The sequence below is a fragment of the Phalacrocorax aristotelis genome, chromosome 6, assembly GCF_949628215.1.
Source record: "Phalacrocorax aristotelis chromosome 6, bGulAri2.1, whole genome shotgun sequence".
Classification (NCBI taxonomy): domain Eukaryota; kingdom Metazoa; phylum Chordata; class Aves; order Suliformes; family Phalacrocoracidae; genus Phalacrocorax; species Phalacrocorax aristotelis.
The window spans coordinates 24,599,988-24,610,616 of record NC_134281.1 but is presented as its reverse complement, the minus strand read 5'-3'; the positions used below and the strand labels follow the sequence as shown (position 1 = coordinate 24,610,616).

The 10,629-nt window shown below is 57.7% G+C and overlaps 1 long non-coding RNA gene across 1 annotated transcript; it reads right to left on the bottom strand.

Annotated features, from left to right (window-relative positions):
- Window positions 1-9,022: 9,022 nt before the first annotated feature.
- LOC142058345 (uncharacterized) lies at window positions 9,023-10,337 on the bottom strand. The gene is made up of 3 exons (XR_012660922.1): window positions 10,195-10,337; window positions 10,005-10,103; window positions 9,023-9,142 (listed from the first exon to the last, which is right to left on the bottom strand). It is a non-coding gene; the product is annotated as an uncharacterized LOC142058345 (long non-coding RNA).
- Between the last annotated feature and the right edge of the window lie 292 nt (window positions 10,338-10,629).

Below are 10,629 nucleotides of genomic sequence, written 5' to 3'. Positions count from 1 at the left end.
CTCCCCTTCTGCCTCTTCTCCAGCATGGGCACCACCTGCAGCCGCTCCCAGGTTTTGGGACATGTCTCCCGCTTAGGGACCCCAGCGAGACTGCTCAGTACCTGAGTCTGTGCGGAAAAATTCATGTACGCTGCCATGGTGGTCTCCTCTGGCCTTTGACAGCCCTGGCAAAAAGCAGAGATGACAGGTAAAGCCTCGGCACGGCCCAGGCGCAGCAGGTGCAGGAGGACGGGGAGGTTCCCTCTAGGCCCTGCCCAGTCGGGGAGTCAGGGCATTGCTCTGGACCTCAGCTCATGGGAGGGATCCCGCTCTGTGCTGCTCTTGTGCCTTGGGCCTCTAGGGACTCACGGCAAGCGCTGGGATGCAGCCACAGCGGGAGGTATGTTTGTGCAAGAGTCACGTTTCCCACCGTCTGCGAAACGTGTTCCCGATCCCTCGAACCCAAAACCCTTTCATCTTTGGCTGCTGCTGTGTCGTGCCAGAGCCGGCACTGGGGGAGGAGCCTGCTGACACATAGCGATCCCAATGGGTGACACCGCCTGACCACGGGACGGCAATTACCTGGCATGCCGTTGGCTTGCATCGCCTCTGTTTCTTCAGCAGAGGCTGGCAGGGAACCACTGCTTCCTTCCAAAAACGCCTCCTTCTGCGCAGCCTCTCGGTCCGTCCCTTGAGAAACCAAGTGGGACAGTTGGATTAGATGGAAGCCTTCCCCATCAGGGAGGTGGCATCTTTGGGAGGCAGTGCTTCTCAAAGGCATGGGTAATAAGGTTTAGACAAATTGCCGGGGCTTTTGGGGCTGCGCCTAGTCAATAGTCCAAACAACAGCCAGGCCTGACCTGCTGGGAGACCAGGAAATTGCACGCGATCTCCTGGCTCGCATAGCACGTAGTGCGTTTTTGGGAAACGGTAAGGTGATGCTAAATGCCTTCCTTCAAAGAGGATGGGAAGAAGATGCAGCCAGGCCAGCCGGGGAAACAGCCCTTCTGAGCAGGGCTCCTATGCAAGGCCCTCCTGCCCTTCCCTGTAAGCCCCAGCATCGGTCACATTCGTCCCATCCCAGCTATCGGTCTGCAGATGGGAAATCGAGCACAAGGCAGAAAGCCTGCTGAGTCAGCATCTCCGCCCGACCTTCAGCACTAGGAAAGGGCAAGCAGCACTGCTTGGGACCTCACCCCCACCTGGAACCGGCTCTCAGTGGGCAAGCAGTGCTGCGCGTGAGCTGAGCACAAGTGCAGCACGCGCCAGGCCCTCCAATCTGCCTGCGACATCTGCACAAGCCGCCTCTGAGCCGTACTGGGCAAGCTGGGACTGCAGCTGCCTCTGGCACTCGGCCTGAAGCACAACAGGCAGCAAAGGCTCTGCGCCATCTCTATGGCTTGCCAGCACCTGCAAGGTGTGAAAGCCAGTGTTGCTGCAACGAGGCCCTGATCGATCCCTTCCTGCTGTGCAGGCTACAGCGTGCCCAGACTTGTATGTAAAACCTCCGGTTGTCACATCTCACGGCTAAGGCAGAGCGAAAGACACCCACCGTGTCCTCTCTCCAGTTCTTCCAGCATTTGCCTTAGGGCATGCGATGGCTCCGGGGACTTTTTCCCTCCTTCAGCTTGGTACCTGGCTCTTGGAGGACCTTCAGGGAAAGCATTTGGTGCAATTTCACAGGAATAAATTACAGGCAACCAGTGCTTAGCCTGCAAGGTCAGCGGAGATGGACCACTCACCCCTGCGATGCCAGCTGCGCTGTAGCACAGCATCCAGCCGAGGAGCCGCAGAAGTCCTCCCTACGGGCACGTCTGTAACTAAACACCCAGAGAAGCCTCCATCACCTGTTGTCTGCGCATCATCGGCCACGGAAGGAGCAGCTTGCATTTCGCATGGCAAGAAGATTAAAAGGTGACTGCTCCCTCCTCCCACTGCCTAACCTGTGGGATTGCTCTCAGGCTCGGGGACAGGAAGAGGCCAAGAAGTCGGGAAGCTCTCGACTTCGAGAGGACCTTCAGGAAAATGGCACATGACTAAGCTCTTGCCACAGTGTCAATGTTAATTCTTTCAAGGAAAGGGATGCTGAGCCCTTACCTCTAGGATGCCCCAAGGTCTCCAAACCAACATCGAGGCGAGAAGCTGGATAATTGTTGGCACGCCCCTCGCCTAGAAGCAAGCACAGATGAGAAATGTTTCCATCGCATGTTGGGATCCACTTCTGCCTTTGTGAACTGCAGACACTGGAAGGGGGTCAGGTAACAAGGTGGGAGCCAGATGTAGGTGGGGAGTGGCAAAGCTGCAGAGGGACCCGGGGACGTCTTGGGTGGCTCCTGGCATCTCTTCAGACACTCTTTGCAGGCCATGTGCAACACCCGTTGAGGAGCGGCCGGGCCAACATACGGCCCTTTGGGGCTTTCTTCTTGGGAGAGCTCTCTCACACACACAGAGGTAAGCCTCGCTAGAGGTCTGGAGGGAAAAAACCCATCACCCACGCTTCTTGGGGAGAAGAGCCCCCTGGCCCATGAAAGGCTGCACCAGCGCTGCCTGCTTACCTGCTTCCAGTGCTTGCCATGGAGCAGCCTGGGCAGCCCTGGCATGCAGGGCCACCAGGACGAGGAGGACAAGGAGGAGGTGGCGGGTGATGGCCATGGCCGTGTGGTTGCTGCTGCCGCTGCTGCCGCTGCCGCTGCTGCTGCAGCAGATAGGTCCGGGGGCTGAGAGGTCAGTATTTATAGCCAGCACGGCTCTGTGATGTCATAGCCCTGCTGTGACCTCACAGCCTGGCTGAGGCTGTGTGGGGATGGCCCTCAGGGCGCTCATGGAGAGCCGCTGGAGCACAGCCAGGGGAGCTGCCCTCTTTGGGAGGGGAGCACATCCTGTCGGGCAGCTCTGTCCAAGGGCTGGGACACAGGCCCAGCCAGGGCTGAGCCCACAGCTCTGCCCTGTTTTCTGGGCACTGTCACAGGGGCAGCAAGGAGTTCACAGTCCCCCAGAACAACCAGAAACCACAGCCAAGGGCTTTCTGACCTCCTTGGGGGCTGTTAGCAACAGCTCGTGAGGCTGAAGAGTGAGCTATTTCAGTCTCAAGACAAGTGCAAGATCCCCTTCCGTCAGCAGCTTCCAGGCTGGAGCCCAGTTTGGTGCCTTGGGGGACCCCAGGGCTAACGAGCCACTTTTGTTTTCCACCAAAGATGAAGCCTTGACTTTTCCATTCCTTCTTCGTGTGAAATTTAAGGGAGTACGCTCTGTCAGGCTCCTGAAAGAGCAAAGTCAATCCTTAAAACAGAAGAGTACTCTCTCCAATTATTTGACATGCAAAAGGGAACCCAGGAGAGCACAGGGTGTGTATATGCCACCTGACCAACCTAGTGGCCTTCTATGATGGAGTGACTACATCAGTGGACAAGGGAAGAGCTACAGATGTCATCTAGCTGGACTTCCAAAAGGCCTTTGACACAGTCCCCCATATCATCCTTCTCTCTAGATTAGAGAGCTATGGATCTGATGGATGGACTGCTTGGTGGATAAGGAATTGGCTGGATGGTCGCATCCAGAGGGTTGTGGTCAATGGCTCAGTGTCCAGATGGAGATCAGGGACGAGTGGTGTCCCTCAGGGGTCTGTACTGGGACGAGTACTGTTTAACATCTTCATCAATGGCATAGACAGCGGGATTGAGTGCCCCCTCAGCAAATTGCAGACGACAGCAAGCTGAGTGGTGCGGCTGACACGCCTGAGGGATGGGGTGCCATCCAGAGGGAGCTGGGCAAGCTCGAGAAGTGGGCCCATGGGAACATCACGCGGTTCAGCAAGGCCAAGTGCAGGGTCCTGCACCTGGGTCGGGGCAAGCCCCGGTATCAATAGAGCCTGGGGGATGAAGGGATTGAGAGCAGACCTGTGGAAAAGGACTTGGGGGTACTGGTGGATGAAAAGCTTCACAGGAGCCGGCAATGAGCACTCGCAGCCCACAAAGCAATGTTATCCTGGGCTGCATCAAAAGAAGGGTGGGCAGCAGGTGGAGGGAGATGATTCTGCCCCTCTACTCCGCTCTGGTGAGACCCCACCTGCAGTACTGCATCCAGCTCTGGAGCCCTCAGCACAGGGAAGGCATGGACCTGTTGGAGCTGGTCCAGAGGAGGGCCACAAAAGTGACCAGAGGGCTGGAACACCTCTCCTATGAGGAAAGGCCGAGGGAGTTGGGTTGTTCAGCCCAACTGAAGAGAAGGCTGCGGGGAGACCTCCTTGCGGCCTCTCGATACTTGCAGGGGGCTTGTAAGAAAGATGGAGAGAGAGTTTTTAGGAGGGCCTCTTGTGATAGGGCAAGGGGTAGTGGTTTTAAACTAAAAGAGGGTAGATTCAGAGCAGATATAAGGAAGACATTTTTTATGCTGAGGGTGGTGAAACACCGGCACAGGTTGCCCCGGGAGGTGGTAGCTGTCCCATCCCTGGAAACATTGACGGTCAAGTTGGACGGGGCTCTGAGCAGCCTGATGTAGTTGCAGATGGCCCTGCTCATTGCAGGGGGGGTTGGGCTAGATGGCCTTTAAAGGTCCCTCGCAACCCAAACCATTCTGTGATGCTATGATTCAGGGTGCTGGGAGCATCGACTGCAAAGACCAAGTCAATCTGAACGCGAAATATGTGTTAGGATAAGCCAAAGGGCTTTTGCCTCTGAAAGAGCGTGGCAGAGGAAAAAGTATTGCTCGGAGCTGTTTTGGGTGGAGTGGAGCAGAACTTGCATTAACTTTAGTGCCTGAGAGTGCCTGGTCCCTCCACTACCACAAATGAAAGCGAAATGAAGGACTTGCCTGCTTATGCCCAACTCGTCATGTTCTCCTAGCAGGCTGACTAGCTGACTGTTGGGACTACCTTCTCCACGGGCTTTGGTCAAGCCCTGGCCTGCTGGGGAGTTTTTTTTCCTCTGTTCTTTGGCCCTCCAGAAGGAAAATGGAAATAACCTGAGAAAGAGTGTGCCAGCTCCCAGCGAGGGCTGGAGCGTCCCACCCCAAGCAAGTAACCCTGGAAAGTCATTGTGCGGTCCTGAACAGACACTGGCATCCTTTTAACTACATATTGGCTTTGTGTTACATGCTAAGGCAACGTTTGCTCAGTGGAGGCTGTCCTTTGCTAAGTGTCCTGACGTGCCATCGCTAGTTAGGTTTGCGTGTGAAGGAGGAGCGTTGTCAAGAATCAATCCCTAATTGCAGCCATTGGCTCAGGCCTGGCAGCCTGAGCGGTGGGGGCAGCGGCTCCACGGATCAAGCTCTGACCCCAGCTCCCCGCATGGTGGCAGGCTCGGTTCAGCGCTGATGGATTTGGGGTCACACCCCTAACATCCGCTGGATCCCATGTCGTACGGTGTCACTCCATTTCCCAACACAGACCCCGGAGGACCATGATGAGGAATTCATGAGGGAAATACAACCAATTACCATAAAATGGGAGTTGGCAGCCCTTTCTGAGGGACTGGAAGGGAGCCCTTTGTCTAACCGCATCTTCCGCCAACTCTTGTGCTCAGTGTTGACTGAGGGTGCTGGCCAATTTCCCCTTTCTGCTCTTGTCTTTTGCACAGGGGCAGGCTGGGTCTTTCCTATTACATTGACTTCAGCTGCGGTTCTCCCCTGGTGTTTATCCCACGGGGTGTACGGTGGTAATAAAGAGCATAGGAAGGACAGGGACCTTCTGGAGCGGGCGCAGAGCAGGGCCAAAAAGATGAAGATGAGGGGACTGGAGCAGGTGGCAGCAGCCCAGGTGTCTAAAGTTAGGGCACCTTCATGCTATCAATGAGCCTGTGACAAATGGCTGGAACGAAAGACCGCAGTCCTGCTGTTCTCTCAACAGGAGGGAGGCATCAAACCCGAAGCTGGCCTAGCCTAGGGTCCCTTGCCTGTGGGCGAAGCCCAGGGTGGCACATTGGAGCAAGGCCAGCACGTGATACTTCTCCTGTGTGCTCTCCCATGCCCCTGTGACCTACAGCACCAATTTGGTGAGCAGCGGAGGAGCCTGGTGACCTCTTGGCTGGCTCCTGGCAGCTCTCCAGACACTCTTTCCAGGCCATGTGCAACAGCCGTCGAGGAGCGGGTGGACCAACGTACGGCCCCTTGGGCTCGCTGACCCGGAGAGCTCACACGCAAACAGGGGAAGCCCGCGCTGAAGCACTGGAGGGCAAAACCATCATCCAGGCTTCTGGAGGAGAAGCGTTAAACCCCTTTCCCCCTCAACACTTTTACACCTTGATGGCAATAATAACTGCGATCTAAGCCAAGGCCTCAGAACTAAGAGCGGGCCCAGCCTCCCTTTAGTCTAAAAAGCCACGTGCTTACTCTTGTACCTCGCCCAAAGTGCCTGATCTGCACCAGCAAAGGGCCTTGGTTGTCAGTGTGTGGTTTGCTTTGGTGTCCTGTGAACAGTGGCCGCAGCCTGAGCAGCACAGCTGAACTCTTACAAATGCCTCAGGCAGCCTTTCAAGCAGTGGGGGTGGTCACCACTTTCTTACTGCCGAGGCAGTAAAGGCCTGGCTCAGGGAGCTGCTTAACAGCAGGCTCAGCAGCCAGGTGTGGAGACCCTTTGCAGCACCCCCAATTGGTGATGGCCCATCAATTAGGGCCCATCAAGGGCCCATCAATTAATGAGGACCTTGTTTTGCCTCCAGTACATTTGCTTGTCAGGCTTGTGCCCCTGGAGCTGCATTTGATGGCTCCCCCCTTTTCCTGGGTATGCCATCTGAGGAGGTCCGCTGTGGCCAGATGATCCCGCTGCAACAATCGTTTACTGAGCCCACGGACCCTCACCGGGCCGTGTAACTGGCCAGGTTGGGCCCCCGTCACTGCCTCCCGCACCGCGTGTGGGTCAGGTTGGTGTTGCTGGCCATGGCCGTGGGCTGCCCCAGCCCCTCGGGGCCCCGCCGCTGGCCGGAGGAGCCTCGTGCCTGGCTCCTGCCTGCCGACACAGTGGGCATCCGCGGCTGCGCCCGGCTGCGGAGCTCAGCCGGTGCTGGTGCCTCCTGGGGTTTGCTGTTTGTACCACCGGAAACGTGTGTGCCAGCTCTGTCCCTCTTTATTTGTAGAGAAACGGCTGATCCCCGAAGCTGTTGGTGGGGGTTCTGTCAGCGCACCCCCAAGCCCTCCCCTGGCGGGGCTGCCTTCAGCCCCTGCCGGGGGGCTGGACCATCGGTCTTGGGGGGCGGGGGGGCCGTTTAGGCTGGGGCTGGTGCTGGAGGGTGCTGGGCCGGTCCCGCTGCAAGAAGGCTGCTGGGGTCAGGCTGGGGGGGCGCAGGGGCCGTGGGGAGGGCGGGCGTGCCGGTTTCCCACGCACAAGCGGCGGCCGCTGTTGTTGGGTCCAGCTCTCAGGGGTGCTGGGCCGGCGGGTCCGGCTCTGCGGGCGCGAGGGGTAGCTGCTGGTTTCCCGGCGGGCTTCTGAAGCTGCAGAGGCATGCCTGTGGAGAGAAGAGGCTGCTGAGGCCCTCAGCTCCAGATGGGACACGGGGACTCTCCAATCCACAGCACGGCCCTGAGATGGCAAGGCGCCCCAGCAAGGGCTGAGCTGCTGGCACACCTTGGCCCAGGTGGACGCCTGCACCTCATGGCCCCAGCGAGAAGGGGCATTCCTCGGGGCAGCTTTGCTGGTCAGGAGTGGGCGCTAGCACATGTCTCGCTTTCTAGGGCAAGCTCACCCCTGCTATTTCTCATCCCTGACCTTGGTTTGCCGATGGCTGGCGCTCCTGGGGCTGCTCTTGTCCAGGCAGGGTCGGTTTGAGCTGACACTGGCTCCAGTGAGAGCGGGCTCTCGAGACAAAGGCCCGGGAGTCAAGACGCCAATTAAAGCATCTGACAGCAGCAGAAACCTCAGCAGAGTTTTTTGGCCAAGCCCTAACTAACTAGCCCCTCCACAGCAGCCTGACTAGGAATGCTTCGTGGCTACGATGAGCAGCCATGGAAGGAAGCAGTCGGTGCGGAAATCAACTACTCACTATTAGAAGTGCTTCCACAACCGGATCATGAAATAGCACAATGCTATCTCAAGTGGCACGGAAACGGCGACTCCCGCTGTGACTATCATACAGGCTCTTCGCACATGTTGGGGACAGTAAAAACTTGCAGTGTTCTGGGGGTTGGAAACACTTGGGGTTGTCTCGCCGACCACATCTGGAGGAGCAATTTGGAACGTTAGTTCGTCCTGTGCACCACTGGGAAGCCCGCGGCATGTCTGATTTGTCCAGGAAGGTCTCTGTTTCCCCCAGTGCTGGTGCCTGGAGGTACACTCCCACCCTTTGGAACAGGCTGTCCCACCAACCAAAACTCACGCGGCCGGCAGGAGACCATGGCAGGGGAGCACAGCTGCTTGAGCAGTTGCTCCTTCGAGGGATACGGACAAAAACCATCCCTGCAGCAGGGGGGGGCACGCGCTACCCTCCCTCCCTCCCTCCCTCCAGGCCAGGCCCCACACCCCGAGGGGACTGAGTCAGGCCTTCTCAAGAGACCCTTGAGCCTTGCTCTCCCCTTCTGCCTCTTCTCCAGCATGGGCACCACCTGCAGCCGCTCCCAGGTTTTGGGACGTGTCTCCCGCTTAGGGACCCCAGCGAGACTGCTCAGTACCTGAGTCTGTGCGGAAAAATTCATGTACGCTGCCATGGTGGTCTCCTCTGGCCTTTGACAGCCCTGGCAAAAAGCAGAGATGACAGGTAAAGCCTCGGCACGGCCCAGGCGCAGCAGGTGCAGGAGGACGGGGAGGTTCCCTCTAGGCCCTGCCCAGTCGGGGAGTCAGGGCATTGCTCTGGACCTCAGCTCATGGGAGGGATCCCGCTCTGTGCTGCTCTTGTGCCTTGGGCCTCTAGGGACTCACGGCAAGCGCTGGGATGCAGCCACAGCGGGAGGTATGTTTGTGCAAGAGTCACGTTTCCCACCGTCTGCGAAACGTGTTCCCGATCCCTCGAACCCAAAACCCTTTCATCTTTGGCTGCTGCTGTGTCGTGCCAGAGCCGGCACTGGGGGAGGAGCCTGCTGACACATAGCGATCCCAATGGGTGACACCGCCTGACCACGGGACGGCAATTACCTGGCATGCCGTTGGCTTGCATCGCCTCTGTTTCTTCAGCAGAGGCTGGCAGGGAACCACTGCTTCCTTCCAAAAACGCCTCCTTCTGCGCAGCCTCTCGGTCCGTCCCTTGAGAAACCAAGTGGGACAGTTGGATTAGATGGAAGCCTTCCCCATCAGGGAGGTGGCATCTTTGGGAGGCAGTGCTTCTCAAAGGCATGGGTAATAAGGTTTAGACAAATTGCCGGGGCTTTTGGGGCTGCGCCTAGTCAATAGTCCAAACAACAGCCAGGCCTGACCTGCTGGGAGACCAGGAAATTGCACGCGATCTCCTGGCTCGCATAGCACGTAGTGCGTTTTTGGGAAACGGTAAGGTGATGCTAAATGCCTTCCTTCAAAGAGGATGGGAAGAAGATGCAGCCAGGCCAGCCGGGGAAACAGCCCTTCTGAGCAGGGCTCCTATGCAAGGCCCTCCTGCCCTTCCCTGTAAGCCCCAGCATCGGTCACATTCGTCCCATCCCAGCTATCGGTCTGCAGATGGGAAATCGAGCACAAGGCAGAAAGCCTGCTGAGTCAGCATCTCCGCCCGACCTTCAGCACTAGGAAAGGGCAAGCAGCACTGCTTGGGACCTCACCCCCACCTGGAACCGGCTCTCAGTGGGCAAGCAGTGCTGCGCGTGAGCTGAGCACAAGTGCAGCACGCGCCAGGCCCTCCAATCTGCCTGCGACATCTGCACAAGCCGCCTCTGAGCCGTACTGGGCAAGCTGGGACTGCAGCTGCCTCTGGCACTCGGCCTGAAGCACAACAGGCAGCAAAGGCTCTGCGCCATCTCTATGGCTTGCCAGCACCTGCAAGGTGTGAAAGCCAGTGTTGCTGCAACGAGGCCCTGATCGATCCCTTCCTGCTGTGCAGGCTACAGCGTGCCCAGACTTGTATGTAAAACCTCCGGTTGTCACATCTCACGGCTAAGGCAGAGCGAAAGACACCCACCGTGTCCTCTCTCCAGTTCTTCCAGCATTTGCCTTAGGGCATGCGATGGCTCCGGGGACTTTTTCCCTCCTTCAGCTTGGTACCTGGCTCTTGGAGGACCTTCAGGGAAAGCATTTGGTGCAATTTCACAGGAATAAATTACAGGCAACCAGTGCTTAGCCTGCAAGGTCAGCGGAGACGGACCACTCACCCCTGCGATGCCAGCCGCGCTGTAGCACAGCATCCAGCCGAGGAGCCGCAGAAGTCCTCCCTACGGGCACGTCTGTAACTAAACACCCAGAGAAGCCTCCATCACCTGTTGTCTGCGCATCATCGGCCACGGAAGGAGCAGCTTGCATTTCGCATGGCAAGAAGATTAAAAGGTGACTGCTCCCTCCTCCCACTGCCTAACCTGTGGGATTGCTCTCAGGCTCGGGGACAGGAAGAGGCCAAGAAGTCGGGAAGCTCTCGACTTCGAGAGGACCTTCAGGAAAATGGCACATGACTAAGCTCTTGCCACAGTGTCAATGTTAATTCTTTCAAGGAAAGGGATGCTGAGCCCTTACCTCTAGGATGCCCCAAGGTCTCCAAACCAACATCGAGGCGAGAAGCTGGATAATTGTTGGCACGCCCCTCGCCTAGAAGC